The following is a 9,254-nucleotide window of genomic DNA, read 5'->3' on the forward strand; positions in this document are numbered from 1 at the left end:
ATACTTTACTACTGTATTTCTGGAAATATGATAATTACAATAAATTGAAAAGAAGTTTCGTGTATTTGTTTATTGTACTTACCGTATTTTTTACAGATACATTTGTACGTTTAATAATATACAATTTGTATAGCTATCTGGAAAATGTATATAAATCTCTTTTAAAAGTAGTAGTGTAATTCAAACATATATTTATCATCAAATTCTATATTAATTTGGAAAGAAAAATTAGTATCGAATTACACTAATTAATCTAGTTAAATTCTACCTTTCTAATGTAAATTTCTTTTTAAAAAATTATTTTATTTACAGGAAAAAATAAATCAATTTTAATATTTAAAAGTGTATTATTAATTAATAGCTAACTAACTAACATTATTTACTTACAACAAATATCACAGAGAGTTAGACGAGTCTGTCTGCGATATTACTCAACATAAAAACAAAATATTTAAATGTGATGAGATTCAGGTAAATTATTTAATTTTTGCTTACAAAAGATCCGAATTAACGAGTTAAATATACTTTGATGTGTTCCATATACCTAATATATTGTTTGTAATTCTCGAAACTTTTCAGATTTAATCACTAATTTCGGTTTGCTTCATTTGAAATATTTTCGTATAATGGAACAATAACAACAATAATAATACAAAATGTATATTTCTTGAAGAATACGAATAATCCTGTAAAATTCAATGTATCAAAGCGTATTGTCTGGCAAAATACTTGATTTATTGTTACTGTTGCCGCTGTTTTCCAAAAGAAACGCGAATCAAAATAAACTGCGCAGTGTTTTTGTACAGTAGAAACCAGAATACTGTATTCATTTAACAAAAGGAGAATTAAGTATGAAATTGGCGTGGATGTGTCTCTCGCCATCGCCATCTCTGTTGTAACGATATCGTCTTTGTTATTGATGTCACCATTCTATTATACTGATTAAATGTGTTCGGGCTATCTGCGGGCTAAACACGATACTCCGCTCTTTAGAACATTCGGCATTGTTTCCAATAAAGATGATTACGAAGACATATTTAGGATCCCGAAGATATTTATAAAATTGATTTTTCATAACTCAACAAGACGAATGAGATTGAATACGAAGCGATGAAGGCCGTGCAGACTTCGCATTGTAGATATACTTACCGTAATTAAGTCGATTTATATAGAATACGTGAAAAACATTTGCTCGGCCACACAGAACACGTTAGAATATGGAGGTGAATTCTGGGTAGAATCCTTTAGTACATCACTCGCAAGGAGAAGATGAGACGTTTGGGTCTCCGATTTGACCAGCGTGTAGCCTAGGGGTGGCCAACAGTTTTTGCCCCCGGGCCGAATTGGAAAGAAAACTTTTTCCACGGGCCGAGCCAGAGGCTGCCCTAGGAAGATTTTGAGGTGGTGAGAGATCTCATTGCGGGTCACCCCGTAGAGACTGAATTGTACTAGAGATTACAGATACATTTTTCACATTAACATTCTTTATCAACATTCTACGTTGTACTTACGAGATTTGTAATGGAGAGTTAACTCTAAACGCGCAGTGGGTTGTTGACCTTTTTTTTTAGGCATCAGAATTTTTCATCGGGCTGTTCGGACTTCAGTAGCTAATATTGAAAGATTGATCGCGGGCCGTACGTTGACCATGTCTGGTGTAGTCCCTAGCAGGTAGTGCTTTATCCAAACAATAGAATCTACTTCTCGAGCGTTTCCGAAAAACGGGTTTCTGAAAATTCATTGTTGAGCTTATAAGTCTTTGGAAGTTTTTATTTATCTTTTTAACGGCCATAGCCGAGTGAAGAAGACGATAGGTCCTGTCCTAGAACCCTAAGTTTTATTCTCAGATCTGGTGGTATTATTATATTCGAAGTGTAACAGACACGAGCGCACGAGGAAATGATTCTTAACATTAATTAACAATAAAACAAAAATTCCGCAACTATGCTGCCCTTTTTCATATCAGCCTCGTCTTTTCTGTCCACGAGACGTAACGTATGAAGCTTATTCGCTTGTGTCGACATAATACGTAATCAGGAACGAAAATAAGTGAAAATAAATATGAAGAAATAAATATTTTATTTAAAAACAGAAGAGACATCAAACACTTCGTTTTCGCTAAACAGGAAATGACGCGACTTTTTAAAAAATTTGTTGTTTTATAAGCTTTAAACGTGAGGAATAACAATAGTATTAATAATGCTAATGATACGGCAAAATAATAAAATAATTTTGTTACGCATAAAAAAAATAATAAAATCCAAAATGATTGAATCTGTATTGTTGTTAACCGTAGGACTCATCATCTTATTCACTCGGCTATGGCCGTTAAGAAAAGAAATGGAACCTCCAAAGACTTAAAAGCTAAACACCGAATTTTCTGAGGCCCGTTTTTCGGAAACGACAGAAATGGATCGCATTGTTTGGACAAGGAACTTTAGGTCTACGTGTTCGGTAAGTTTCGTTGGAATCGGAGATCCGAACGTCTGGCCCTCCGCTTGTCAGAAGCGTAACCAGATCTAACATAATGAAAGGCCCGCATTAAAGCTTAATATAAATAATTACACATTTTCATAAATATTACTTTTTTTATATATTTATATAATGTGTGAAATAAAACCCAAATAAACACAGTACAGTGACTGAAAACTGGGGCAGCTTGGGGTGACTAGGTAGAGTCACGTGGTAAATGGCAGTAGGCCGAGACTCCACTAGCGTAAAAACGGGCGTAAAAACGAAGAAACGTATGCAAAAGCTCGTTTTCCGCCATTTTTGCACCGTCACAATCATCTAGATGTCACTGGATGGTACCGTTGTACGGCCGTATTCGCGTCGAAAGTCGAACACCGCTCGACTCGCTTTTACGCCGGTTTTACGACCCTCTCGGGCGTAAAATATCGTGTCACGCGATTAAACGGCGAGGATTTTACGTCCGTTTTTACGCTAGTGGAGTCTCGGCCTAAACTTACAATAAACGATAAGCACGCGTACTGCGAATTCCATTAGTTCCACAGTTTTATACAATTGTAAATAAATGATTCATCCAAATCATCATTGCTTTGCATTAACATTTTAATGATGATTCGCGTGACTAAACAAAAAAAAAATATTTGCCATAGAATTACCAGTAAGCATTGAGGTAAGCCACTTACTGTAAGTACTGTACGTACAACAAATATTTTGTATGAAATAATTGTAAAATTAAGATCAATTTTTATATATTTTGTATAATAATAATACGATTTTGATTATTAAATTTAATTCGAAAAGTGAAATTTTATTTTATTAATGGGTATTTACAGATACATTTCATATTATATATTATTTTATTATAATTCTTTCTATTCAATGTAAATGAGAATATGGATTAGTTAATACTAGAAACAATATTATTTAAGTATTTGTAAAATTTAAGTTAGAGGTAGAAGAGAATAACAACAGAAAGAATTTCACTTACTTTCTGTCATTCTTTACCATTTTTTACTGAAATTTGGAACTTTTTATTTTTTAATTAAGATTAAAATAGATGTTCGTTAATCCGGCATTTTCGGAAATACTGTAGAATGGTGCCGGATTATCGGAAATATTTGAATTAATGAAACATACGAGACCCCAACATATTGCAGACATTACACTTTGTACCTTTTGTATTCTTTCAATTTACTCACGAAGGTCTATAATCAGTCTGAAGATGATATAGCACATTACTATATTACTGTATACTGAAAATATACTGTAAATATCATTATAATGTGTACGGATTGTTATATTAATAAAACCATGTATTGTTATAGTATAATATTAACCATAAGTACAGTAAATCGCCTGTTATTTGTTCTTCCTCGTGACTAGAATAAGTTACAACGAATGGTTAAAGATTTATACTCTAAAAATGCTTAATAATTCCGAAATTAGTAAATAACATGTATTATTTTTATTTTTTAGATTAAGAAACGTGCAAATATTTGGGAAAATAATGATAATTAAGCTAGAAAAGATGAGTTCGAAGACGAGGAAAGAATCGTGTAAATGTCAGAAGAGAACCTTGTCCATCGTAACAGCATTGTTTATTATAATAATAGGTGTAGGGTTAATCTACAAAGTGGAAACATTATTGAGTCCGTACATTGAAATATCCGAAGGTTACGAAGTGGAGAGACAAATTGTTTCGTGTACATTGATGACAATTGGAATTTCTATATTGTTTAATGCGCTAGGAGAAAGGAAAGGGGGTAACGATCATCGTCACGATTCTTCCGATGATTCCGAACAACAATCCCAGAACGATCTGCAACTGAAAATAACACTTATTTTTGATTCTCCGAGTAAACGAACGGATAATCGTGAAGACAAACGAGAAGAAAGCGAGGAAACTGGACCCGAAATTTAAAAATAATTTTAAATATTTGACAATAAATATTGGTTTATAAAAAATAAAAGACTTTAAATAGTGAAATTGTTTGATATTTTTTTAAAAATATATTTATTAATATTATCTTTATTTATATTTTTCTCATTTGCCACGATAAAATAGATTAGTCTTTTTGAATAATGAAGATAATCATTGAAAATTATGCAGTAGATAATTTAATTTCTAATCTAAAATAAATGGGAAATTCCGTTTACGTTTAAGAAACCTCCCTGTACACCTTTGAAATATATTGTGTTAATTAAAATACATTACCTGTACTTTATTTCAATACTGTACACATTTTAAATATACTTAAAGCGTTTTAAAACGAGCGGTTACGAACGCAACGCTTACAGACCGAACAGTGCTCTTGAATGCGATTCAGAATTTATAACGTATCCAATGTATTTTATAATGTACTCATCCATTTATTTGTTACATATAATAAAATTTAAAAAGTACAAAAATTTGGAGTATTTTCATACATTTACGTGGAAAATATGCATACGTAAGCGTACTTTTAAAAAAAATGCTATACGGATTTAAGATGTAAAAAACACAACATAATCTTATTTACAAATCAATTATATGATAGGTGCTATTGCATTTCTAAATATTAATTTATTCATACGATAGACTTCTAAATAATATCGTGATTGTTAATTGTTTACGAATATCTCCGAGCTTAATCAGCTTTTTATTCGTATTATTTCAACACTCTATCTATGGTGATAGAAAATAGAAGGAGCATTGTTCCATGAGCACAATTATGTCTTTTACACAAACGTTGTACGTCGGTTAAGACAAAGAATTGTTCGAGATTGCAGATAATTTTACTATCCAAAAACAGAGAGAATTAATTTTAAAATATTTTCATAAATTATGACACTAATTAAATATTTACAACATTAAATATGCTGACTTTTATAGGAAAGTCTTGTTTAATTAATAAAGAAAAATCCTTCGATGGAAACTCCAAAAGGTTATTTTTCAAATCTCTTCATAAAGTAGACAATCTGGAAAAATCTTTCTTAGAAAAATAAAAACTACAAATGAATTAATTAATAAATAAAAGTGGAGTTACCTTTAGTTTGTTCCGTAAAGTTAAATTTGCAAACTAAAATCTTTCTACTGGTATGAATTTACGATACATTAATTAAATAAACGTTAACATTACTTTAAAAAGTGAAACAAATAATTTTTAATAAATTTAAGAAACAAAACGCCGTTAAATTATTGTTGAAAGAATGTCAAAAAGTAACTCCTTATTTTGGTATGTACTGTACAGTACTGTACCTGTATATATTGCAGATTACACAAGTTACGAAAGACAGAAGACTAGAAAAAAAGAAAAACAATTAATAACAGCAATATTAAATTACCTCACAATTAATAAAACGATCCAAACACCTAACAGTTGCCGACAAGCGAATCTTTCCCTCGCCCAACAGCGGCAGAGATCTTTTATTGGCTGGGCATGGAGATGCGATCTAAAAACAAAGCAATCTGCGCCCATCGTTTTTCATTGTGTTTTCTTCGTTTTCGCGCCCATTTAGAGTTAGATGTGCGCAATGCTGTTTTTTATATTATTTTTTCCCTCTTATTTCCCTTGGGCACGCTCAATCTTTCCATAGACACGGATATTGTCATTTTGATCCATCGTATTTCGAAAACGAAGTCACGGGTCCCCATTTTTTATTACATTTTAGGATTCGTCATAGCGATTAATGAAAAATGGCAAAGTTTAATCAAAATCGACTGTTAGAAGTATGAGACAAACGCAATTCTGAAAGCCACATACACAGGGCCGTGCGGTAGATTTTCTAAGTATGATGCAAGTCTTGGAAATGCAGCTCCTTATATGATTTTTTTGCCACCCCCTCACAGTGCCGCCTGATGCGGCCGCATCTCTGCATCATAGCACGGCACTGCCCTGCACATACAAGAGGTTTCTCTCTATCACACACCTCTTTATTATAATGTAAGTGTTCATTAAACCATTCTGAAACTGTTAAAGCTTTAATACCTCAAATTTTGTATCGAATGTGAAATATGTATTGAAAAGATATTGCGGTCTTTAATAGAATAATAGAATTGAAGCAAGAAATTTCGGAGAAATATTTCTGTACTATACTGTACATAATATTAAAAACAATATATTATTTTCTTTTAATATTATGTACAGTACAGTACAGTACAGAAATATTTTTCTGAAATTATTGAGTGATTTAGGTAAAAATTAATAAAAATTCTTCATAAATTCCAATAATGCTTTCTTGTAAAAGTGTTATTGGAATTTATGAATAGTTTTTACCTAAATTGGTAAACACTCACGCAATAATTTAAAAGTTAATGCACTCAAACCGCACGTAAAAATACACTATTCCAAAGAGAGATCTAGAGGATCTCACAGCAAAATTAGCTAAAGGTTAAATTTTCTCTTATATCAAGTTTGCTACTATACTTAAATAATACGTTATTTACGTATAGTTTACAGATGATTAAATTCTTCTGATAAGTGAAGCCAACGATATAGTATACAGTTGGAGTTATTTCTTTGAAATTAAAAAGTTATCGATTACGATGGAAAGAGAAACACTCGTGTCCCTTGTCAACGAGAGAAATGATCTTTCGAGAATCAGTGTTTGCTTAATCGATCCTTTAATTTCTGTTGGAAGGGTTTTTGGTACGCAGCCCATAACCCCGTGTAGTTGTCGCCATCGCGAGACCACTCGTTGGTTTCGTATATACTCTAAGGGAGTAGAACTGATGCTATGGATCATGCTAATTCATAGTATTATTATTACTTTTAATAGAGACGCTTTGTGTGGTGAAATGATGAAAAATCCAGGCAAAAATTTCTATTTTCAATCGGCTTTAAGATTAACAATGGCGACTTTCTTCGCTGTTCTTTTCAGTTCTTGCAGAAGAAGAAAACTGGACCTAACGGAAGTTCATTGTCAATATTATGGTGAAGAAGTCATTTCCCTGAAAATGGAGAAGATGTACTTGACATGTTTTGCGCTTTTCTTTTATACAACTCTGTCATCTAGATTTTTCTTAGATACGAAATATTATCCATTCATCAAAGAGAAATCTGAATCTTTTGCTGTCTGCTTATTTTGTACATTGTTTTATTTATTGTGGCATGTGTACAGTTACGGTACGGCAAATTTCGTCATATGCATCGTAACATCATACTTCTTGAGAATTTTTAAATGTTTTCGGTATTTGCAAGAACAATTAGACTTAATGAAGAAAAGCACACCAAATATAAAAAGAAATTTAGATACCATCTTACAAAACCATACTAAATTATGGGAAATTTTTCAGCAAATTAATCGACTTTGGAGCGATTTATTTGCCATAGTGTACTTTCTTTTGACCTATTTAACTTGCTTGTATCTATATATGTTTGTGTTTATTGAGGGAGACGACTCGAAACACTCGAATTCGGCATACAGAAAGATGGTATATGCCACCAGCTTTGCTATTTTTATCGTTATATGCATTGCTGGTTCGTTTGTTGTCTCCAAATTAGCACGTTCGGTAAGTAAATGAATGACAAGTTATTTTTTGTCTTTAGCCACATTTATAACAATATTTTAACTTGTATTTTAATAGAAAATAATTTTGTCTTAATGTAAATTATTCAATGATAAATGTTATATGTAAGACATGTTTTGTTGTAGTTATATAAGTATTCGTGTTTCCAAGTAATCTTGAGATAAAAATGGCTTGAGCAAACAGCAAATACAAATTGCTGTTTGTTTAATAAATGCATCGTTAAACATAAGCACGTATTAAACAAACAACAATGTAAATTGATGTTTATTTAACAAGCGCTTATTTTAATGGAATAGCTTTTTTAAATACCAGCAGAATGTATTTTTTAAAATTAATTGTTCATTTCTTTTTCTGTTATTCATTTCTAAAAGATAGTAATAACGAAAAGAGTAAATGCGAAGAATTTGAAAAATAATAAAAGAAGAATTATGCATTTTCCTCAACCAACCCCAATATAAAGAATTGCATTGGGTGAATTTACTGTCAAGAAAATAAGAAAACCGACGACATTTTTTTAATTAAAATGGCTCCTTAGTAAAGAATAAGTATTAAGGGTAGATGAAAAAGAAAGAAAAAACACTGCACGATAAAACTTCCACGAATTTTTTTGCGTGCAGAAGTGAATACCTAACTGAGAAAGTATTTATATAAAATGTTACAGAAAAATTAAATTTTATGTGAATAAATTCCTTCGCTTCTTTATTCTCCCTATTTACTTGTAATTTAACAAATTTTTACAGCTAATATTTTGATGGTTACAAATAATATATGCGCAATACGGACAATATAACACTCGTGCAATGTTTAATGGAAGTATCATGTCTACTCATTTTGTCTATTTTACTCGCTAATTATATTTAAAAAGTTTATAGATTTTTCCAAGTTACACGCGTGTCTGTCGTATTATTCACTACCTTTGTTGCGCGATAAAATTAAGAAATTATAAAACATTGGTTAAAGCACACGACTGTATACGATAATGTAGTTAGATGTACAGTAGAGCGTCGTTTATCCGAAACGTCGGTTATCCGAAAGAATTCCAGTCGCCAAATTAAAATTTTTGCCAGTGCTGTGGCGCTGTAATCTTTGGCTATGTCTTGGGCTACTCAAATATTTTACGTTTTTGATACTAAATTAACTTCTGAAGTATAATTTTTTATTGTTTTTATATTTTTCAATATATTTATTTTGTACAAAATAAATAAATAATTTTTAACGATACAATAGCCACGATTATTATTTTAAAAAGTTTACGTTAGGCTTAACATCGACGAAA

Source organism: Centruroides sculpturatus, unplaced genomic scaffold (genome assembly GCF_000671375.1).
Source record: "Centruroides sculpturatus isolate CEXI.00-Female unplaced genomic scaffold, Cexi_2.0 scaffold7, whole genome shotgun sequence".
In the NCBI taxonomy this organism is placed as follows: Eukaryota; Metazoa; Arthropoda; class Arachnida; order Scorpiones; family Buthidae; genus Centruroides; species Centruroides sculpturatus.